Here is a 24,604-nt window from a genome sequence, read left to right on the forward strand (position 1 = left end):
TGCCACACCCAGGTCCATGAAGCCAGCAGGGGGCCGTGGGCGTCTACCAGAGCTGGGTGAAGGAGGTGAGGGCAGGGCTGGGGCTCTGTGGCCATACCCCTGGGAGCTCCTGAGGCTTCTGGGAAAGGGAGCGTCTATCCCCTGGCCAAGTGGGGTGCTCCTCCCAGTCCTGCTTCTTAAAAAGCCTCTCACCACACCCAGGGGACAGTGCCCCAGGGCTCTCCACTTCCCGTGACTCCAAGCACAGCAGTAACCCTCCTGGTGTGATAGATGGTGGAGACACAGCCAGAGCAGGCCACCTCCATCCCTAGACTCTAGCCACCTGGGAGACACAGCAGGCAACCTGTGTCCCCCAAGAGACAGGGATGGTCTCTCCATCAGGGAGGGGCTACACCCAGCACGTGTTCCTGTGTCCCAAAGCTGATGTATCACTCAGCTTCCAACCATCCAGGGAAGCCAGGTGCTTCCACCCATAGTGTGGATGAAGAAACTGAGGATCAGTGAGGGCGGGAACCCTTAGGTGACAGTCCAGCCCCAGCTGGGGAGGGGTTAGATGCTGGGAGTGCAGCTCTTGGGGGCTTTGCTGGGAGGTCAGGGCTGGCCAGAACAGTGACTTGTCTGTCTTTCCATCTGCCCACCAGCCTACTGCTCCCCCAACATCCCCCGAAATCTCCATCTGAGTCTCTTCCAGGAGGATGAGCCCTAGTCGGGCAGAGCCAGGGGCAGAGCTGGGGAAGGGGAGCCCACTGTGCAGAGGAGGGAGAAGGGGGGCTGCAGGGTGTGCAGGCCCATCTCTGTGGCTTCAGAACCAGCCTGGGCCTGTGGCCCTAGAGGTCACAGCTGGGGACAACAAAGAGAAGGGAGAGAGAGAGTGAGGGTAGCCCAAGAGCCAGACTCCTTCTCTCCAGAGGTTTGGAAAGGGGGTATGGATTAGAGCGAGTGATGGCACGAAGGGTAGGGAGACCTGAGGTTCCCAAAGGCGGAGACACAACTGAGCGAAGGTGGGTCCCTCTGGGAAGAATTCCGATGTTTGGAAACCATCGTTCTGGTAACTTTCCCCAGTTGTAGGAAAGACCACTCACCTCTGCCCCCTTTTCCACAGTACAGAGCTCTTCCCTGCCCACCATGAGGGGAAGCTGGGAGGTGCCATGGCAGGAATGCAACTTTCAAGGTCAGGCAGACCTAGCTAGGGTCCCAGCACTGTGTGACCTCAGGCTTAGGAGTCTTAACTTGTCTGAGCCTCAGTTTCTTCATCTGAATGATGGGTATAATCATAGGCATCATGTCATAGGATGTCAGGACAGACTCTCAGCACAGTGTCTGGCATCCAAAACACAGTCACTAAAGGCTCAGGACACACCCCTGGGCAGGAAGCAGTTTACCCAGGGGAAAGCAAGTCCCTAAATTTTCAGACCACAGCACATGTGATAGTTCGTCCTGGCTAGACCACTGCCTGGCTGTGTGATTTCACGCTTGTCTCTGCCCCTTTCTGGGCCTCAGTTTCTTCCTCTGTACAATGAGACATACAGTGGAGTTGACCTTTGAGGTCTCTTCCTGCCTGGGCCCCAAAGAAAGGCAGGCTGGCACCTGCCCAGGCCTTGAAAGAGGGTGTCACTGAGTTTCCCTTCAGATTTCATGCGGTGGCCACGTCAGCCAGCGTATAGGACAGACTCTGAAGCCCTGACTCCCACCGAGGTGCCCCTCAGAGGCCCTGGAGTGGAGGATGGCAGGAGCCAAACCAGTAGGACAGGACAGGACTGGCTGGGCCCTGCAGACAGAAGAGGGGCGGGGCTTTCCTCTGGTTTCCACCCATCTGGGGCGGGGCAGAGTGCACAGTGGGTGCCAGTGGGGAGGAGGGGTGGAGGTCCCTGGGAGAAGGTGTTACCTCTCCCTCCCTGTCTGGTTGTTTATCCCTGTCTCCCTCCCTCAGTCCCCATCACTCTTGCCTCCTTTTGGCTTCTCTCTCATCCGTCTGTCTCCTTGTCTCTTTCCCTCTCTGACTCCGATTCTCGTAATTTCTTCCTGTCTCCTCCATCCCTCCCTCTCTCTTTTTCTCCTTGATTCTAACTCTCCATCTTATTTTCTCTCTCCATTTCTTTCTCTCCCCTGTCTCTCTTTACCGTTTTTCACTGCCCTCCGTCTCTTTTATTGTCTCTCTCTCCCAATGTCTCTCTGCCTCCCTCTCTCCCTATTTCTGTATCTCGTTTTTTCTGTCCTTCCATCTCTAGGAATTTCTCTCTGTGCTCTCTTCCCACTCCCTTCTTCCCTCTTTTTCTCTCTAAATTTCTTTTCCTTTTCTCTCCCTCTCTCTGTTTTCCTCTGTCTTCCTGTTTCTTTGTGTTTTCTGGCTTCTCTCTTCCCTTCCTCTTCTCTCTCATCCATACCCTCTTTATCTCTCATGCTTTTCTCTGTTCTTTGCTCCTTTGTGTGTCTCTGTCTGTCTGTATCCCTCTCTCTCCTAATGCTTCTCTCTTCCTCTGTCTGCTCTCCTCCTCCCCACCCTGACCTCAGGCCCAGGTCCCCACCCTTTCCCGTTCACATTTTCCCAGCCATGACCTCATCTGATACTCACAACCCCCACTCCTCCCTAGGGAGACAGGCAGGGCAGGGTTTCTCATCCCATTGTCGAGATGGTTGGAATGAGGCCCCAGAAGAGAAGAGACTTGGCAAGAGTCACACAGCAGATCAGGGGAGAAGCCACGTCAGACTTCCCCTGGCATGTGGGGAGGGTCCCCTCGGGCCCTGAGAAATTCTCGGCTCCCCCATAGCCTCCCCTCAGAGCCTTCCTTCTGCTGCCCAGATGGTGCCCTCCCTCTGCTCCTTAGATCTGGCCTCCTGGCCCCACCCAGAGGGCTCCCTGCAGCTCTCTGTGCCAGGAGAATGGTGCAGGCAGTGCCTAGCTCCAGAACATTCTGCGTTCATTCAAAAACAAATAGTTACTGAGTGTCTACTATGTGCCAGGCATAGGGTGAGGCCCTGCACACAGAGAAGAGGGGAGCGGGGACAGAACATGCTCAAGATGGGGAATGGAGAGGGAACTCATCCCTTGGGGGTAAAGGGTCTGGCAGCCAGAGGAGCCAGAGCCTGGATGTCAGTTGGGTCCTCTATGAAGCTGCCACCAAGATGGAGTTAGAAGTAAAAGAAATTTATTGGAGGAAATGCTTGTGAAAGATAAAGGAGGAGGAAGCAGGATTGAGCAGGGAAAGCCTTCAGATTGCATTGCAGGTCTGACTGTAAGCAGGCATAAGTGAGGCCATTTTGTTACACTAAATGGCCCCAGCCTCTCCTCTGTGTGACTACTTGCTTTTCTGCACATACTCTAAAAAATTCATATGCTCTCCTGATTTATGGCCTCCACCTATGTATGTACTCCCCAATAGCTTGATAAATTAAAAACTTTGTTCTATGAGTTTCTCTCCAGGAACAGGCTGACCACAGGCAGTTAACACACCTACAAGGTATTCATCACAGCTGACAGAAGAATGGAACAATGTGATGCCTGGAGCCCGTCATACCTGGAGACCAACATCCCTGGACCCCGTCCTTACTGCCCATTTTCCCTATATAACTGCCTCAAGATTCTGTAATCTTTGAAGATGGGTCTTTGAGACATCGGTCATCTGTCTTCCAATTTGCTGGCTAATCTAATTGAAATCCGTTTCTCCATCTCTAACTCGTTGTGATTAATTAGCCCAGATCGTGGTGAGCAGAGCGAGCCCATTGCTCGGTATCATGACATGTATGGGGAGAGAGAAGGGAAAGAGGGCTGGGTAAGAAGAGCCTCACATCACAGTGCTGCTCTGAGAAAGTCTCAGCCAGCCAACAGGGAGCTCTGGTGCAAAGAATGCCCATAGAAGAGCCCCAGTTGGGCAGAAATGGCCAGGTCCTAGTGCCCCGGCTGTGCCCACTCATTGGTTGAATGCTACCGAGGAAGACAGTGGCATCCACTCCAACACTGCTGCAGAGGCTGGAGGTGCTGCAGCTGATGGCTGCCACACCTGGGAACTTACCCAGCCATTTGGCTGGGGCAGCCCCCACTGCAGACCAGGAGAGCAAACCCCATGAGGCAGGTGGAGTCTGGCATCTGGGGAGGAAGCCCAGAAGGCAGTCTTCTTCCAAGAGATCCCAGGGCTAAGGAGTAGGAATCTGTGGGTACATCCCCATAAGATTTCCAGGTAGGAGTTCAGCCCCTAACACACCTGGCATGCACTAAGCCCAGCCCCATGTCTGAGGGAGTAAACAATGAGACCCAACTGTGTCTAAAACTAGACATCTCAGTAGATAGGAAGAAACACATTAGATTCAATTCAATAGCTTATTAAACTGGCAATAGAGGAGCCGAGGGAGAAAGAAAGAGTCAGAGAGACTACAGAAACCATTCTACCTAATTGAGCAACATTTGAAGCCGTGGTGGTTTAAAGATGTGCACAAATTCTTTGATAGCCCTCCCTTCAAATGGTGGCGTCTACTCCCGCTCCCCTTCAGTGTGAGCTGTACTCAGTCACTTCCTTCTAACAAATAAAATGTGAAGTGACGTAACTTCTGAGAATAAGTCATAAAAGGTATTGTGCCTTCCTCCTTGCTCTCTCTCTCTCTTGGATCATTCTGTCTGGGCAAGCCAGTTGACATGTCGTGAGGACACTCAATCAGCCCTGTGAAGAGGCCCACGTGGTGAGGAACTGAGGCCTCCGGTCAACAGCCATATGAGTGAGCCACTTGGAAGCAGACCCTTAAGCCCCAACCAAGCCTTCAGATGAGTACAGCACCACCTGACCTTTTTGTTGTTGTTGTTAACAGTTTTATTGAGACATAATTCACATACCATACAATTCATCCATTTAAAGTGTACAATTTGAAGTTTTAAGTATGTTCATAGTTGTGCAACCATCACCACTACCTAATTCCAGAACATTTTCATCATTCCAAAGAGAATCCTATAACCAGTAACAGTCATTCTGCCTTCCTTCCTCCCCCTAGCCCCAAGTAGCCACTAATCTACTTTATGTCACTACAGATTTGCCTATTCTGTACATTTCATACAAATGGAATCATGCAATATATGGTCTTTTGTGACTAGCTTCTTTCACTTAGCATAATGTTTACAAGGTTCATCTGTGTTGTAATAAGTATCAGTGCTTCCTTCCTTTTTATGACAGGATAATATTCCATTGTATGGATATACCACATTTTGTTTATCCATTCATCAGCTGATGGACATTTGGATTTTTTCCACTTTTTTGCCTATTATGAATAATATGTCTATGAACGTTCATGCAAAAGATTTTGTGTGGACATAGGTTTTCATTTCTCTTGAGCACTTGCCTAAGAGTGGAATTGCTGGGTCATGTGGTAACTCTATCTTTAACTATTTGAGGAACTGCCAGACTGTTTCCAAAGTGGCTGCACCATTTTACATTCTCACTAGCAGTGTATGAGAATTCTGATTTCTCCACATCCTTGTCAACATTTGTTATTGTCTGTCTTATAGCCATCCTAGTGGGTGTGAAGTGGTTTGTCGTTGTGGATTTTGTTTGCATTTCCCTGATGGCTAATGATGTTGAGCATCTTTTCATATGCTTATCGGCCATTTGCATATTTCCTTTGAAGAATTTTGGCAGAAATCTTTACTGTAACTTCATGAGACCCTGATCCAGAACCACTCAACTAAGCTACTCTTGAATTCCTAACCTTCAGAAATTATGTGAGATAATAAAAGTTTGTTATTTTGAGACACTAAGTTTTGAGATACTTGTTATGCAGCAATACATAACTAACACAGAAGCATTCAGGAACACATCATGGGTGCCTACTATTAATGCTACTGAAAGTCCCAGCCAATGCACTAACACAAGAAAAAGAAATACAAATTGTCAAGTTTGGAAAGGAAGAAACAAAATTGTCGTTGTTTGTAGGTTGATTTTTCTACCTAGAAACTCCAGGTGTATCCAATACCTAGGGTGGGGAAAGCAGTGTAGTAGAGTAGAAGAAGCCCAGGACAGACCCTGGTGTGAGCTCTAGCCTTTCCCCTACTTTCTGTGTGATCTTGGGCAAGCCCTTTTGCCTCTTTGGGTCTCACTGGTAAAATGGAGATAAGAATAATAATCCTATGCCATCAGGATTAATGTGAGTATATACAAAGTGCTTCAGTGGCTGACATACAGTATTCTTTGACAAGTGGGATCTCCATTTAAGAGGGGATTTGAAGGCAGGAGCCAGGCAAGATCACAGTGCGACTGATTTGATGCCCAGTTCCCCAGGCTGCAGAATGTGAGCTCCTTCCATTCCCCCAACTGACTCCAGCCTGCTAGAGGGGTCCTAAGAGGCTCAGCAGATCCTTATCCACACCCTGGGTTCAACCCTTGGTTCTGCTTCCCCTCACTGGGCAGCCTTGGGCAAGTCACTTACCTTGCCTGAATCCCTATGATGTAATCTACTGATTGGGATGCTCATGCCTACCTTTCTTACTTCCCAGGGAGTGTGGTGAGGATCAGAGGATAGAAAAGGAGCTCACTGAGGGAAGATTTCACATAGGCCATAAACAGCCCATATGAGTCCTTCATGTGGCATGAGACCCCACCCCTAGAACTGTAGGGAAACCCAACAGGAACAAGGGGGCAGAATGGGCCGTGAGAGCTCTATCTAGATGGACATGGAGGCCACAAAGGGCCTTGGGGTAGGGGACAGAATAATGCTGAGCACAAGATTCACACCCCTTCTGTTCAGATGGCACTTGACATTTACATTCTCACCAAGCCCAAGTGGTAGGGTTGCCAGAAAAAATATAGATGCCCAGTTAAATCTGAATTTCGGAAATCAGCGAATAATTTTTAGGGTCAGTGTATACCCCAAACATTGCAAATATTTTTTGGTTATCTGAAATTCTAATTTAACTGGGTGTCCTGTGTTTTTATTTGCTATATCTGGTAACCCTGTCCAGCGGTGAGGTGAGGACGAGCAGGGCAGCAACTCCACCCCACTTCACAGCGGAGGCACAGGGAAAAGATCAGACTTGTCCAAAGCTCTGCTGCTTATCCAGCCTTTCATTCCACACAGGTCTCTCTGGTGAGGTTGAAACCTGGGCTATTTTTGTTGGCTCTAACTCAGAGACCTTAGCTCACATCCCCTCCTTCCCTCTTGGGGTTGGCCTGGCCCATGGGACCCTTGAGAGGCCCTGGGAATCTAACTCACTCAACAGAACGAAGAGAGTGGGTGGGAAGCATAAAAGGAGGATCAAGAGGCTCACAGGGAGGTCTGACTGCAGAATTTGGCCCCTGGTAGACTAAATAATAAATCTTCCATTTCTACAGCCAAGGACTCACGTTCTCAGGCACAGTTTTCTCCTTGAATTTGCCCAGAGTCAACGGCAGAGGGGAGTCGGAGCTAGGACGAGACCTTCAGCCTCTTGACACCCAGGGCTCTCCTTGCTGCTCTGGGGTCTGGACAAGAAGGCCCAGGGAGCAGCCTGCTCATGCCTAGCCCAGGGAGATGAGAGCAGGAAGGCTTGTGGGACAGCTGGGCGGGCCCTGCCGGAGGCTCCCACAGTTTGGTCGATCCTCTGCTGCCACCTAGTGGGCACCTAAAGCCAGCGCCTCCAAGAGAAACTCCTGAACAAGGAAGGCTGTCTTTGCACCTTTCTGGTCCTGTCTTGCTTGCCCTTGCTCCGTGCTTCTCGTCGTCTAGGCTCTACCCTCTGACTCTCTGTATGACCCTGACAAGCCCTTCGCCTCTCTGGCTCTCAGTTTTCTTTCTTAGAATAAGGGTTATCTAAATGGCAGCAGGCTGGGGCTGGCCTGGTGGCACAAGCGGTTAAGTGCACGCGCTCTGCTTCCGCGGTCTGGGGTTTGCCGGCCGGGATGCCGGGTGAGCACAGATGCACTGCTTGGATAGGCCATGCTGTAGCGGTGTCCCATATAAAGTGGAGGAAGATGGGCATGATGTTAGCCCAGAGCCAGTCTCCCTCAGCAAAAAAAGAGGAGGATGGGCTGATGTTAGCACAGGGCTGATCTTCCTCACACACACACAAAAATAAATGGCAGCAGGCTTGATCTTTCTTTTTCTTTTTTTGTGAGGAAGATTAGCCCTGAGCGAACATCCAATGCCAATCCTCCTCTTTTGCTGAGGAAGATTGGCCCTGGGCTAACATCCATGCCCATCTGCCTCTACTTTATATGGGACGCCGCCACAGCATGGCTTGACAAGTGGTGCGACGGTGCAGCCCGGGACCCGAACCTGTGATCCCTGGGCCACTCGCCAAAGCGGAGCGCGTGCACTTCACTGCTACGCCACCAGGCCAGCCCACTGATCTTTCTAAAACACATAGTCAGGTTTGTCCCCTGACCCCTCCAGGCCTTCATGTTGAAGCCTGTAATGCCCTGCAGGATCTGAGCCTGGCTGACCTCGCCAGCTCCCCACTTCTCTGCTCCAGCCACACAGAGCTGCTTTCTTTTTTTTTTTTTTATAATTTTATTTATTTTTTCCCCCAAAGCCCCAGGAGATAGTTGTATGTCATAGCTGCACGTCCTTCTAGTTGCTGTATGTGGGACGCGGCCTCAGCATTGCCGGAGAAGCGGTGCGTTGGTGCGCGCCTGGGATCCGAACCCGGACCACCAGCAGCGGAGCGCGCGCACTTATCTGCTAAGCCATGGGGCCGGCCCCAGAGCTGCTTTCAATTCCTCAATCACCAGGCCCTCTTAGGGCCTTTGCACATGCTGTTCCCTTTACCTAAAACACTCTTCCCTCTCCTTCACCTGGCTTGTTCCTACTCATCCTTCAAGCACTGGTTTAATCACCAGCTCCAGGAAGCCCTCCTTTCTGACTCCCCCAGCACAGGATGGGCAAGTGTACTTTAGGCCCCCACTGAGGACTGATTGATTGAAGTCTCAAAGGGGATATGATCCTGGAAGAGGTCAAATGGCAGTCCATTCAGGGCAGAGGGTCGGGGGGGGGGGCCACTGTGGGGAGCCATGGGCTCTGAGTTCAACCTGATCTGATTTCCCATCCCCCTCTGCCACAGCTGGGCAATGTAAACATCAGCCAATGATTCCACCTTTCTGAGTCCCTATTTTACAGGTGAATAAATCAGATTCTGTCCACACCAGCACTGAACAATATAACTCTAATTCGAGCCACAAATGTAATTTTAAATTTTCTAGCCACAATTTAAAAAGTAAAAGAAACAGGTGAAATTAATTTTAATAATACATTTTATGTAATCCATGTGTAAAATATTATTTCAACATGTAATCAATATTTTAAAATTATTAATGAGCTATTTTACATTCTTTTTTCATACGAAGTCTTTGAAATCCAGTGTGTATCTGACACCTCGCACCTCAATTCGGATTCCACATTTCAAGCACTCCGTAGCCACATGAAGAGAAAGGCCCCTGTACCGGACAGCGCAGCTCTGCGTCTTGATCTGTGGGGTGGTTACACAGGTATCTATACAGGTAAAAATTCATGGAGCTGAACACTTAAGACATTGACCATTTTTGTATGCAAATTATATCTAGTCTTGAGAAAAAACGGGTAATTCCCAGGTTTCTGGCCTGAACGTGGATGGACAAAGGGTGGGGCAATTTCCTGGGGTGGAGGAAGCTGAAGGTGAACATATGGGGTGCAAGATGGGGGAAGGCTGAGAGTCTGAGGATCTTTGTCTTTTTTGGTCTCTGTTGCCCCCAGGCCCTGAGAAAGTTTCCAGTCACCTGACCAGGAGCTGTGCAGACCTCGGCTGCCCCCTGGTGGCCAGGTAGCAGGTGGCAGGCAGCAGTTGGCCTTGGTGCCTGGGCCCTCTCCCCAAGACCTGAGAGAAGGTCACAGTGTCACTCAAACTTCTCTCCTGGACCCCACAGTCTAAGGCTCTGCCTGTTCTTCCTGTCAGAGCCATGGGCATCCCCTCTATCTAGGACTGCTAGATTAGCAATAAATAAAAGTCACCAAGGTAAATTTGAATTTCAGATAAACAACAAATAATTTTTTAGTATAAATATGTCCCATTTGTTGTTTATGTGAAATTCAGATTGAACTGAGCATCCTGTATTCTATTTGGCAGCTGAACTTCTAGCTCATCCTCCAGGACTGAGAAGCACAGAATCCGGCTCTACTTCCTTGTTGTGTAATGTTGGCCACGTTTCTTCACCTCTTTGAGCTTCAGTTTCCTCCTCTGTAAAATGGTCAATAATTCTTTCCTCAATGACCTATTAAGAGGACTCACTGAGAAAAACATAAGAAAAGGATCTCCCCACAATGCCTTGCACATAGTAGGCCCTGAGCAAACATTCATCCCCTCTTCCTGGGCTCCCAGAGGTGCAGGGCAGAGATGGGCTGCCCAATGAGTATCCCACCTCCCTCCCCACACTGCCCAGGGATTGAACCCCATGATCTCTTAATGCCTTCCAGATTTTCCACTCCTTCACTAGTTTTCCCTTTCCTGGGTTTCCTAGACTTTTGTCCATGCCTCATTTGTGTTGGGAATATCCCAGAATCCTCTGGGAAGGGCCTAACTCTCAGGAATTGGGTCCTTCTGACCCAGCTCTCAGAAGACTCCAGAATATGGCTCTGACACCAGCTAGTGGCCACGTCCCTAAGCAAATAATACCATCCAGACTCAAACCTGGGAAGTCAGGCTGGTTCACTCTGTCCCTGACCCAAGTGAGACACTGCCCTGGGCCAGCAGGGCCACCACGTAGGCAGAGTCCTAGGCCAGGCCCCAGAGGGAGGCAGAAGAAACAGACCCTGAGCTGTCCTGAGGCAGGAGTCTTGATGGCAGGAGTGTTAGGGAGCCTGAGCCTTAGGTGACATGCCTAAAGGCACACAGCAAGGATTTGCACATTTGCCCCGGGGTTGGGTAACGAATGAAGCCATGCTCCTAACTGGACTGTCCCCTCCGTGGAAGGGCTGGGGTTGAGGAGGATTGGGAGTGATTTCTCTGACTTATTCTCCCTTCTGTCTGCACACATAGTCTTCCTCTCTGACCCTCTCGTACCCATGAGGGGAGACTAACCCCAGCCTGGGGTGGAGGGTGGGGACGGACCAAGCCCAGGGAACCTTCTCCCCCATGGCAAGTGAGGGGACTGGAGCAAAAAGTGATGCCACCTCTCACCACCTGATGGAGCTGGGCTGGCTCCTGGGATCCTGGAATCTTCTCCCCTGCACTGAACAGAGGAGAAAACGAAGGCCCAGAGAAAGGCAGGGACCTGTGAGTCTTAACAGATCAAAGACACCAGAAGGTCCCCTGGACTCCTTGCATCTCCTCACCTAGCAGATATACACCTGGGGCCTCAGGTTCTTAATCACACCCTTCTCCCACCCAATCACTTGCCCTTTCCCACTATCCAACCCTCCTGGCTCCCCTAACCTCTTGACTCAGGTCCCTGCTCCCTCTGAGGCCGTGCAATGGCCTCCTACTTGTCTTGTGCTCCTAATCTCCATCCTTCCCCTCTGCACTCTGGAGAAGATCCAAATGCCTCTGCATGGATGCCCACTCCCCCCTGCCCCAGCCCTTTCCTTCCTTTCCAGCCCCACCCCTCCCTCCATCCCTTCACAGACCCTACTCTCTGGCCCAGTGTGGCAAGGCAGCATTTCAACAAGAGTAGGTTTTGTAGGCAGATTCCAATCTTGAGCCTGATTCTTACCAGCTGTGTGGCCTTGGGGACGTTGCTTAACTTCTCTGGGCCTCTAGCTCCTCATATGTAATAATACTTGCTTCACAGTTTAGGGGTAAAAATTAAATTGCATAAAGCCCTTAGCACAGTGTGTGGCACATTAATAAACATTCAATAAATATTAGCTGCCATTATTAGCATTAGTCTTAGTATTAGAGGAGTAAGGGGAGAAGAGGGGAGGGGGCAGGAGGAAGCTTAGGGCTATTAAAATGAGAACCCTTGGGATGCTCAGAGCAAGCAGAGGAAGAAATCAGAACATTTCTATTTATTTTATTCTTTCTCACTGGAATGAATATTTTTTTATTCAGCACAATTTGTTGTAGGCATCAAATAATATTAAATTCACGCTGGGTCCTAGCAGATAAATGCAAACATCACCAACAGGGCTTCTGGGGTCTACAAATGCCCTAGTGTGCTAAAGAGAAGATATTACTTGGTACATTTTTGAAGCTGAAGTGCTTCCAAGTTTGGTAGTTTCAATTCTGTTACTTCTTGGGAACGTTTTTAATAACAAGAACATGAAGAAATAAACAGTGCTGGTTCCCTAACATTAAAGTTTCAGATGTGGTTCTTGCTTTCCAGAAGAAACCACGAGGACGACCTCATTTCTGACAAAGGAAAAGTTGAATTCTTGCCTTTAGTCTGCCTTATGAATACAACATAAAGAGCAAAAGGGAATAAAAGTCAGCAAGTTTGTCTGCATTGAGGCTGATGGCTTCAAGATCTTTTCATAATGATGGTCCTCTGTGACCTTTTCAAAGGAGCTCAAGCCGGAATTTTTTTTAAGTATACTGAGAGCTCACTCAGCGCTAAGCCTGTCCTGTATCCTCACAACAACCTTTTGAGATAGGAATGAATCTCTCCATCTTAACAGATGAGGAAATGGAGACTTCTGTAAGTGAAACTGCTGTCTAACGTCACAGAGCTACGGGCCGGCCCCCTGGCTTAGCGGTTAAGTGCACATGCTCCGCTGCTGGTGGCCCGGGTTCGGATCCCGGGCGCGCACCGATGCACTGCTTCTCCGGCCATGCTGAGGCCGCGTCCCACATACAACAACCAGACGAATGTGCAGCTATGACATACAACTATCTACTGGGGCTTTGGGGGGGAAATAAATAAATAAATAAATAAATAAATAAAGTCACAGAGCTAGACGGCATGGGCCAAAGCCTACCTGTGAGGGCCAGGCCAGCTCCTGGATATCAGGGGCTGCTTTCCCTTTTCTCAGAGTCCTGGACTCAAATCCAGGTTTGTGTGACTGGAAACATCCCCTGTGTTATTCTCTGTCCACAGGAACCAGAGAAGAAGGCTGGCAGATGAGAATTTCATCTAGGAGTTTATTTCACCTACTACCTTCACCTCCTACTCAGACCCTACTCATTTGAAATGCCTCCTCCAGGGCGGCCAGACTAAGGGAATCTCTGAGGAAGCTCCTCCAGGTGCTACCACAGCTTTCACCCTTCATAGTGGGCCTACTTAATTCCCAGAGACTTCAGGCGCGACTTTTCTGTGTTGTTGAGGATGAAAAGAGCTCATTGTTTATTTAAAAAAAAATCCCTGGGATAATTGTACGCACTTAATAATAAATGTTTGCTGAATTAATGAAATAATGAAGATGGGTGTCAAGAACTCCAGAGAACAACAACCTGGGTGCATATTGCAGTTCTACGGTCTATCAACATGTGATTTAAAACTTAAAAAAAAAAAAAAAAACTTTTAATTGAATCACAAAATTGTGTAAACTTTATTTATTTATTTATTTATTTGTGAGGAAGATCGGCGCTGAGCTAACATGTGCCAATCCTCCTCTTTTTGCTGAGGAAGACTGGCCCTGGGCTAACATCCATGCCCATCTTCCTGCACTTTATATGGGATGCCCCCACAGCACGGCTCAACAAGCGGTGCATAGGTGCACACCTGGGATCCGAACCGGCGAACCCCTGGCTGCGCAGCGGAGCACGCGCACTTAACTGCTTGCGCCACTGGGCCAGCGCCAAAATTGTGTAAACTTTAAGAACTCTCCTTTACCCATTTGTAAAATGGAGATAGTACCAAAACCATTCACAGGGCTGCTGTGAGGATCAAATGAACCATTGTGTGGAGTGTGCTTAGTTAAGCTCAGTACATGTTGGCTGTCATTATTTTTAAGATAAATAGTCCACTAGTTGTGTGATTACACGTTTAATATCTTTCCCACTACACATGAAAGCAAAGATCTTGCCTTGTCTCTCACTGCATCACCAGCGCTGAGCACATAAATAAATGTTTGATAGATAAATAAGTAAATTGACTAGGACCTAAGCACTCCCCCAATTTGCGGGGTAAATTTTAATTTTTATGTCATTTCAAACTTAAAAGAAAAGTTACGAAAATTACATAACAATCTCCATATACCCTTTACCTAGATTCATAGTCGTTTACATTTGCCTCATTTGGTTAATCATTCTCTCTATTTATATATATATATGCATTTTTTTCTGAATCACTTGAAATTAAGTTGGAGACATTCCCCTAAATACTTCAGTAAATATTTCCTAAGAACAAGGACATTCCCTTAACATAACCACAATACAATGATCAAATTTTAAAAATTTAACATTCATACAATATATATTAACAGCTAACCCACAATCCATATTCAAATGTCATCATTTGTCTTGATATTGTCCATTATACCTAGTGTGTCCCCCCTCCCCCAGGATCCAATTTAGAATCACACACCACATTCTGTCGTCATGTCTCTTTAATCTTCTTTAAACTGAATCAGTTCCTCAGCCTTTCTCTGTCTTCTATGACACAGTTATTTTGTGGAGTGTTCCTAGATTTGGATTTATTTCATGTTTCCTCATGAGATTTAGGATATGCATTTTTGACAGAAATACCGCAGAAGAGATGTTGTGTCCTTCTCAGCGCATCTTATTAGGAGGCACATGATCTCTACTTGACCCGTAACTGGTGATGTTAACTTTGATCACTTTGATTCACCTCTTCTGCGAGGTTATACCTCTGTAAAATTACTGTTTTCCCTTTGTAATCAATAAGTAATTTATGGGAGACACTTTTACTGTGTAAACATCTAGTTCTCCAGTTTTACCATTCATTATTGATTTTTCTAACTCAATCGTGCTTGTTGGTTGGCATTCTACTGAAAGGAAGAATTTTCCCTTATCCTTCATTCATTTATTCACTTTTTTATTTATGTCCATAAAGACTCATAGGTTACCATTTTATTCAATTAGGTATACTCTATCACTACCATTATGTATCTTGAGGCTCAAATCGCCCTGATTTGGCTGGTGGGATCTCCTTCAAGTTAACCCCTGTATCCTTTGACATATTCCCATCATTCTTATTCCCATCATCCTCACATTATGATGCAACAAGATCATCTAAGCTTATCTGGTACTTTCCCTACCCCGACCAAGGCTCTTTAAAAGCTGCCAATGTTACCCCGGCCCCTGGCCCCATAAGACATTGACCACAACCCTGCTCAGAACAAGCCCAACATGTTATCTTTAGCTTGCGACAAAGGAAGAATCCCAAGAAGAAGGGCAAGAGACCTTCCCCGGGTCTCTCCCAGCTCGGGTAGAGAGGGTTCAACTGGTAACACCAACTAGACCCTAGAGTCCCCCGCTTCCTGCCCGCAAGCGGAACCTTAGAGCCGCGCACCTGGGCCGGAAAACAGTGCAGCGGACCAACCTTTTCCGGTTGTGGCCGGAAGTCCCTGGGAGAGGGGTGGTTCTGTATCAGGTGACCGGAGTCCGCGTAGGAGGGATCGGAGGTCCAGCGGGGCAGAGTGCGGCGGCCCGTGTTGCTGAGCGGCCGACGGACGGGTAGGCTGGGGACGCCTCGGCGGCTTAGCTGAGCAGAAGCGAGTACATGAGGGGCTGGGTCTGCAGCTCGGGGCCGTCGAGGTTGAGGGACGGGGGCGGAGAACTGGGTTCTGCCTTCGCCTAGCCCACGGGCTGCGACACCTGAGCCCAGGGGCGCGGAGGCGACAACCCCAGCTCTGCCCCTCCGGCCCTCTGCCCCAGAAGAGAGGTCGGGCTGGCGTTGTGGTCTTCCGTCCCGGGATTACACTTTGGGGAAACTGAGGCCCCGAGAGGGGGAAAGCCCCCACGAACTCTCCTTTCTAGACACGGACTCACTCTCTTTCTGTCCCCCGCTCGAGGCTGCCTCTCTCCTCTGGAGGTGCTTTTAATGAGTTTGTCCCGAGTGGAGAGGCGAAGCCGGGAAGCGTGGTGAACAGAGTTGGGCTTGGGAGTAAGAGCACCGGGTTCGAGACTTCACCTCACAGCCAATTGTGCGTTCTGGGCTAAATTCCTTCCCTGTGCTGGGCCTCAGTTTCTTCATTTGTAAAACAGGGCAGTGTTTTTCAAAATACAGTTCTTACACCGTCTGCTTTGAAATGCTCTGGGATGCATGCTTTACAAGGCGGGACTCAAATAAGACCTCTGATTTAGAATCTGGGTCAGAACCTGGGAAACTGCGTTTTAAACTTACACCTGGGAGGTCCTATACATATTGATGTTTGAAACCCACAAATTTTAAGTGCTCTCCTGCTGTGAGTACTAGATATCCATTCTTTGCTTTGAGGCAGCTGGAGCCAGTTCAGGATCTTGGAAAGAACTGGGATGTTTAGCCCAGAAAAAGAGAGCACTGGAAGGAAACTGCCTTTAAAAACTGAAAAAATTGTTATGGTGAAGAGGGCTTACACTTCATCTTTGGGATTGAAAGAGGCAGTTGAAAGAGGAGGACCAATAGGTGGATTCTACAGGAAGACAAGATTTTGACTTAATAGAAGAACTTAATGCTGGTCAGACGTGACCAGCAATGGAATAGATTGACTCCAAAACTAGTGAACTCCCTTTCGAAGGAGGTATACAGGTATTAGATGGAGGTCCTTTCCAACTTGAAAGTGTCTGATTCTGAGTAGTTATTTTGAATCTTTCTGGTGCTGACTTTTTTCACCCTCTCTTCTTGACACCTTCATCCTTCAGCGTACGTCTTCTAGAAGTAACGCCAGTGGGCCTGAACTTATGTAGTCTCTTCCTGGTTCTCCTGTGCACCATGCTTTCTTTTAAGGACTTTGGAATAATCTATCTGATAAGGGCTCCTTAAATGTTTGTTGAATGAATAACTAAGTAGGGTCCCCACCCCATCAGTTTGTAATTTATTTTCTTAGAACATCTTGGAAATGCCTCTGAAGACTTTGTGTTTGATGAGGAGAAGCCAGTAGACTCTTTGGATCACAGAATTGAGGGGTCAGAAGGGCCCTTTGAGATTGTCCAGGCCAGCCTTTCCTCCCTGGGACGTAAATCCCTCTTTCAGCCTCTCTCCAGCAGTATGTTGTGTAGATGTTGTGTCTGCCAAGAAAATTTTTGAAATCTATCAGCTAACTTTCCATCCAGGACTTAAAACCAGTCTTCTTAAGGACTTGACTTGCCAGTTCATGCTCACTTACGTGTAACCTGCAGATAATACTTCTAGCATGTCTTTAGTTTTCTAATCAAATGCCAAAGCTCCTTATTTTGTGATTTACAAAACTCTAGGCAGATGACTTTTTCAAAACCTGTTAGAATGCTTATGTTGCCCTGTGGAGCAGAGATTCTATATTATGACCCAATTCTGCTGACATCCCCCAACCACTCAAAAAAAAAAAAGTTGGGTTTGAGCCAAGACTTCCTTCCCCTGTTTATCTTCCTGCCTTGTTTGTGTTTCCTAGGATTAAAAAAAAAAAATGTTGTGAAATGCTTATTCAGATATTATCCAGGTTCTGGGTAAAGTGATTTTGATTTGGTGCTGTCTTTAAAACTTCTCAGTCTGAAAATTTCCTTTTAAAAAAATACCTAAATCAGCGTTTCCATTGTGTGTTCTTCAGGCCTCTAGTCTGAAAGAGATACTTATGAAAAAAGTGTTCTGTGGTAAAAATAAGTTTGGGAAAAGCTACATATCATTATCACTTCTTGGAGCTTCTCAGTGTATAGTACCACATTAAAGGCACTGAGATGTCCTCCAGTAAAGGAGTGTACCTAACCTTGTTTAATCTGGTGTTGCCAAAATTAATTATGTGAAGCACTTTTTTTTCCTTAATTGAAGCACACATTGGCAAATTCTGACCTAGAGCAGGAGTCTGCGGTCTAGGCCCTGTGGGCCAAGTCTGGCCCTAATGCCTGTTTTTGCATGGCCTGTGAGCTAAGAATGGCTTTTACATTTTTAAATGATGGAGAATAAATCAAAAGTAGAATAAAATTTTGTGATATGTGAAAATTATAAGAAAATCAAATTCCAGTGTCCATAAATGAGGTTTTTTTTGAACACAGCCACACCTGTTAATTTACTTATTGTCTTTGGCAGCAGAGTTGAGTAATTGACCCAAAGACCATATGGTCCACAGAGTGCAAAGTATTTACTTTATGGCACTTTACAGAAAAAATTTGCCAACCCCTGACCTGCATTGTGTAGATTTTTTTTTTTACTTTTTATTTTGAAATAATTTTAGACTTGCAGAAATAATACACAAACTTCCTGTATACTCTTCACCTAGCTTTCCCTAATGTTAACATTTTACATAACCATATTAAAATTATCTAAACAAGAAATTTAACATTAACTAATCTATAAACTTTATTCAGATTTTGCCATTTGTCCAGCTAATGTTGTTTTTCTGTTCCAGGATCCAGTCCAGTTTCCCACATTGCATTTAGTTATCAAGTCTCCTTAGTCTCCTTTAATCTGAGACAATTCCTCAGTCTTTTTTGTCTTTTTTGTGTGTGTGTGTGAAAAAGACTAGCCCTGAGCTAACATCCGATACCAGTCCTCCTCTTTTTTTTTTTGCTGAGGAAGATTGGCCCTGGGCTAACACTCGTGCCGATCTTCCTCTACTTTATATGGGACACCACCATAGCATGGCTTGACAAGCAGTGCGTCCCCGAGATCCGAACCTGTGAACCCTGGGCCGCCGGAGCGGAGCATGTGCACTTAACCACTGAGCCACCAAGCTGGTCCCCTCTTTTGTCTTTTATGACTATAAACTTTTGAGGAGGATTGGCTAATTATTTTGTAGAATGTGTCAAATTTTTTTTTGAGATAGAATTCACATATAAAAGTCACCATTTTAAAGTGTACAATTCAGCGCTTTTCAGTATGTTCACAAGGTTGTGCAGCCATCACCACTGCCTTCATTCGAGAACATTTTCATTACCCCAAAAAGAAACCCTGTACATGTTAGCAGTCACTCCCTATTCTCCCCTTTCCATCCCCTGGCAGACAGTAATCTGGAATCATACAGTATGTGGCCTTTTGTGTCTGGCCTCTGTCATTAAGCATAATGTTTTCAACGTTCATCCATGTTGCAGCACGTATCAGTACTTCATTCCTTTTTATTGCTGAATAATATTCCATCGTATGGATATACCACATTTTATTTATCCATTCGTCACTTGATTGCCATTTAGGTTGTTTCTGCTTTTTGATTATTATGACTAATAATGCTGTGAATATTCATATACACATTTTTGTTTGAACATATATTCAGTTCTCTTGGATGTGTATACCTAGGAGTGGAATTGCTGGGTCATATGGCAACTCTATATTTCACTTTTTGGGGAAGCACCAAACTGTTTTCCACAGCAGCTGCACCATTTTACATTCCCATTAGCAATACATGAGGGTTCCATTTTCTCCATATCCTCTTCAACACTAGCTATTGTCCTTTATTATTATTATTATTATAATATCTACCCTAGTGGGTGGAAGTGGCATCTCATTGTAGTTTTTATTTGCATTTCCCTAGTGACTCATGATGTTGAACATCTTTTCATGTGCATATTGGCCATCTGTATATTGTCTTTGGAGAAATATCTTTTCAGATCCTTTGCCTTTGTAATTGAGTTATTTGTCGTCATGTACAATTTTGCATGTAAGTATTCAAAGAGTTTGCAGATCCCGTAAAGCCCCTTGAAGTAACTCAGAGTGAGCTAACTGCAAAATCAGAGGCAATGCCAGTAACTGATCTGAATGGAGTTGCATTTGGACATGCTGAAGCACAGAATAAGTTGTCCATTTGAAACTGCTGACCACACAGAGCTTGGTTCAACCCCAACTGCTGCTGACTGTACAGAGCTGGGGTGGCCGAGGTCAAGTGAAAGAGGTACTATAGCATCATCCAAGATGTGATGAGACCAGTAGGGGATCCTGCCGCTTGGGAGCTACTCTGGTGTTTGGTCACAGGCAGAGAATAGAGGAGTCAGTGGTGGCTTGGAATACTTGGGACTGGTGATTGGCTTCTGGTAGCGGAACTACTAGTGCACCCACACCTCTTTTGACCCCAGAGCATTTGGCTGTAACCAGACCATCTTGAACGTATACTTTAAAGAAAAAAAGCAGTGGGGCCACCTGGGGGCGCAGCGGTTAAGTGCGTGCGCTCCGCTGCGGTGGCCCCGGGGTTCGCAGGTCCGGATCACGGGCACGCACCGACGCACCGCTTGTTAAGCCATGCTGTGGTGGCTTCCCGTTTAAAGTAGAGGAAGATGGGCACGGATATTAGCCCAGGGCCAGTCTTCCTCAAGGAAAAACAAGGGGGGAGGATTGACATCGGATGTTAGCTCAGGGCTAGTCCTCCTCACAAAAAAAAGGCAGTAATTTTAATTGTGAAAGTAATATATGCTCTTATTAGACATTTTGGAAAATACAGAAAAGCTCCCTCGCTCTCCCCTCCCACCCCAGTCATCTCTAGCTCCAGTATCTAAAAAGAGCCTTTATTACAATTGCTTTATTTCCTTCTTGTCACTCCCACCTCACTGGGTACATTTTTAATGACTGGAATCATTCGCTGTACATAGTTCTATAGCTTACTTTTCCCTGACAACATTTTAATGTTAATGTCTCCACGTTTTTGCCAGCCTCTTCTGTAAACATTACTTCTAATACGTTTACTTAACCATTCACTTATTCAATAAGTCAATAAGCCAATAAGTCTTATTGTATAGATATAATGTTTATGACAAGCACTCAGCATGTTCTTAGTGGGTGGAAATCTAGGTTTTTTTTTTTTCCCATAAGGAGCACAGATTTTTTTTTAAAACTTTTGTTGTGGTAAAGTATACATAACAGAATTTACCATTTTAACCATTTTTAAGTGTACAATTCAGTGGCATTAAGTACATTTACAATGTTGTGTAAACATTGCTGCTGTCTATTTCCAAAACTTTTTCATCACCCCAAACAGAAACTCGGTACCCATTAAGCAATAACTCCTTATTTTCCCCTCACCCTAGCTCCTGGTAACCTCTAATCCACTTTCTGTCTCTATGAATTTGCCTATTGTAGGTATCTTCTATAAGGGAATCATATAATAAATGGCCTTTTGTGGAAATGTAGGGATTTTTTTTTCCAAATTTTTTTTGTTGTGGTAAAATATACATAACAAAATTTACTGTCTTAACCATTTTTAAGTGTACAGTTCAGTGGTATTGTGTACAGCTCAGTGGTATTAAGTACATTCATATTGTCGTGCAGCCATCACCACCATTCATCTCCAGAACTCTTCATTTTGCAAAACTGAAACTCTGTACCCATTAAACAACAACTCCCCATTCCCTTCTCCTCCCAACCCCTGGCAACCACAATTCTAAATTCTGTCTCTATGATTTTGACTTCTGTAAGTACCTCATGTAAGTGGAATCCTACAGTATTTGTCTTTTTGTGACTGGTTTATTTCACTTAGCACAATGTCATCAAGATTCATCCGTGTTGTAGCATGTGTCAGAATTTCCTTCCTTTTTAAGGCTGAATAATACTCTGTCGTATATATATACCACATTTTGCTTATGCATTCATTCCTCAGTGGACACTTGGGTTGCTTCCATGTTTTAGCTGTCGCAAATAATGCAAATATGAACATGAGTGTACAAATCTCTCTTCGAGACCCCGCTCTCAATTCTTCTGGGTGTATACCCAGAAGTGGAATTGCTGGATCATATGGCAATTCTATTTTTAATTTTTTTAAGAACCACCATGCTGTTTTCCACAGCAGCTACACCATTTTACATTTCCACCGAAAGTGCACAAGGGTTCCAATTTCTTCACCTCGTCACCAACACTTATTTTCTGTTTTTTGGTAGTAGCCATCCTAATGAGTGTGAGGTGTTATCTTGTAGTTTTGATTTGCATTTCCCCAATAATTAGTGATGTTGAGCATCTTTTCATGTTGTTATTGCCCATTTGTATATCTTCTTTGGAGAAATGTCTGTTCAAGTCCTTTGCCTGTTTTTGAATTGGATTGTTTTTTTGTTGTTGAGTTTTAGGAGTTCTGTATATATTCTGGATGTTGATCCTTCAGATATATGATTTGCAAATATTTTATCCCATTCTGTTGCCTTTTTACTCTGTTGATAGTGTCCTTTGATGCACAAAATTTAAAAATTTTCATAAAGTCGAATATGTCTTTTTTGTTGTTGTTGTTACCTGTTCCTTTGGTGTCATATCCAGGAAATCATTGCCAGAAATATAGTTTTTAAAGTAGGGAAGAAGCCACCAAGTAGCTCCTGGCCTCAGCTTATCAGAGTTGGCCCTAACTGCTGCATGGCTACCGTGGACCCTACTTCTCTACTCTTCACATCAGCTGCGGATGACTTGAGTCCATCTCTTCATTTCATTGAGCAGCGGGAGCAGAGCACCACTGAGTGGTGGTGCCCTTGTCCCCCAGCTGGCCTAAGAGCATGCAAAGATCAGAAGCAGCAGACCATGCCTGCTTCTATGGAAATGGCCTAGGGGACTGGCTTGCCATTTCACCCTGGGGCCAGTCACCAGGTTGACTCTGTGGTAGTCTGTGTAGCGCCTGACTGTTTAATGTCCTTCGCGTTGCTCCTCAGAAGCACCTTGTGATGTAGGCATGGCAGGCGTTTTTAAAGATGGACAGTTCTCTGAATATGGGAGTGGATCCTTGGCAAAAGCCCAGGAAAATTACTTGCTTTTTTTAACACTACCATTTCTGCAGAGGCATTTCTCAGTGTGAGGCACTTTAAAAAACAGCAGTTAAATTGTGACTAGATCATGGATTCCTTGAGGGCAGGAGCCAGAACTTTGTCTGATTTATATTTATCATTGAGCCGAGTTCTTGGCATTCTGTAAATGTTTCCCAAACTACACTGACAATTAATGTCAGGTGGCTTGGGACACAAGCCTGATTTGTAAAAATCAATATTATAGATTATTCAAAAAAGTTTCATTTTGGGTTTATTTTTAACCATGGTTGGTCTGTCTCATGTATACTCTCCTCATGGTCCTCCTGGGGACCTCCTATTGAAAGGAGAGGTGAAATCGTTGTTTTGTTAAGTATATGCTGGATGTTATTAAACTCTTAGAAAGTTTTCTTCGTAATTAGTTAAATCTTGTCAATCTTATTCATTTTCTTTTTATATTCTACCTTCAGAGTATTTTGTAGGTCTTTAGCTCAACCTCAGGTAAAATCTGAATTAATGAAATTTTATGGAATCTGAATTAATAAGGATTTACTGACTGCATGACAACAAAAGTAAAACTCTCATTTTGTAAACTTTCCTGATAACAAAGGGGGGGCAGGCACAATTACCCCATTTGCAGGTAAGGACCCTGGTATAGTGAGTGGCAAAGCTGAGTGTCAGGCTAGGTCCTCTGGCTCCAGATTGTTCCTTTCACTATATTGTACTAGAAATCCACAGCCCTTAACTGGGAGCTGACCAATCTGGAAATCTTTTCTTTAATTCAGTACTTAAGTCAGTTATATTGGTTTGAATTGAAATGGGCAAATCCCCATCATTCATTCACATACATTTATTGAACATTTACTGTGTGTCAGGCACTGTGCTTGTGGCTCTAGGAGGTGTTTAACTACAGTGAGTAATAGACAGTTAAGTGAATAATTAATCCTCTCTGTGAGTGTCATTATCCCTAATTGAGGTGGGTACCAATTTGAGAAAATCCGATTCTTTTTCTAGTTACAGATCCCTGATCTTTCTTTTCATTTGTTTAATAGTTTTGGGCAATACTTACCTAAAAAAAATTACTCTAAAACAGTTATGTAACGTTCAGTTCTGAAAACATCACTGAAGAATGTCTTATTCTTTTAGGATGCTGATTTTCCACAACTTTATTTGGCTAAATTGATTCCTATTGAGTTGTACAGTTCTAAGTACTCCTGGGCATCAGATACATCAACCCACACACATTTATGAGGTGCCGTTGAGGTGCCTGGCCCTAGGCTGAGTAAGGCACATGGAAGTTGGGTCTGGGCTTGAGGAGACAAGACACACGAACAGATCACTGAGGTACTGTCTGTTAAGCACATTGGCTTGGGAGTTGGGAAGCTTTGCCTCTGACTGGCTGTGTGACCGTAGGCAAGTGACCTAACTACTCTGAGCCTTAATCTAATATCCCAGGGAATGCTAACGATGGAATAGTAGTGTTTAAATCAAAGGCAGGCTGTAAAGATTAAATGATACAATTCATGTAAAGGACTGAGCAGAGTGTTAGCTGATGTTATTCATAGTGATAATAAAAATAACAAGTGCCTCATGATTTTAACACCTTGGGGGAAAATCTGATTTTGCCTGGATCAAACTGTGTGTGTCCCATTCTGGATTTCCTTGTACACAGTTCTGATGTCTCACCTACAGTGCCTTCAAGGAACGATGCTTGTTCAGACAGGGAAGTTGTGACTCATTCATTCAGCAAATTAACCAAGTACCTGCTGATTGCATAGCTCTGTGGGAAATATAGAGAAGCAGTACACCTTCAGGGTACTCTGTGAGAGACCTCACAGTGGAGAGGGGATGAACATTTCTTGAGCACTTAACTATGTCCAAGCACTGTGCTAGTCCCTTACTGTTTTAACTCTTTAATCCTTAAAACTATCCTGTGAGGAAGGTAATAGTCCCCCTTTTGCATATGAGTAAGACAAA

The 24,604-nt window shown here is 45.6% G+C and overlaps 1 protein-coding gene across 1 annotated transcript in view; it reads left to right on the top strand.

The window, feature by feature from the left end:
* Nucleotides 1–15,417: 15,417 nt before the first annotated feature.
* Nucleotides 15,418–24,604, top strand: part of RNF185 (ring finger protein 185) — a 30,690-nt gene continuing 21,503 nt past the window's right edge. The window contains exon 1 of the mRNA XM_058531806.1: nucleotides 15,418–15,496. The gene's annotated coding sequence lies outside the window, so the exon portion shown is untranslated. The remainder of the gene's footprint in view (nucleotides 15,497–24,604) is intronic.

The sequence above is a fragment of the Diceros bicornis genome, chromosome 35, assembly GCF_020826845.1.
Source record: "Diceros bicornis minor isolate mBicDic1 chromosome 35, mDicBic1.mat.cur, whole genome shotgun sequence".
Classification (NCBI taxonomy): domain Eukaryota; kingdom Metazoa; phylum Chordata; class Mammalia; order Perissodactyla; family Rhinocerotidae; genus Diceros; species Diceros bicornis.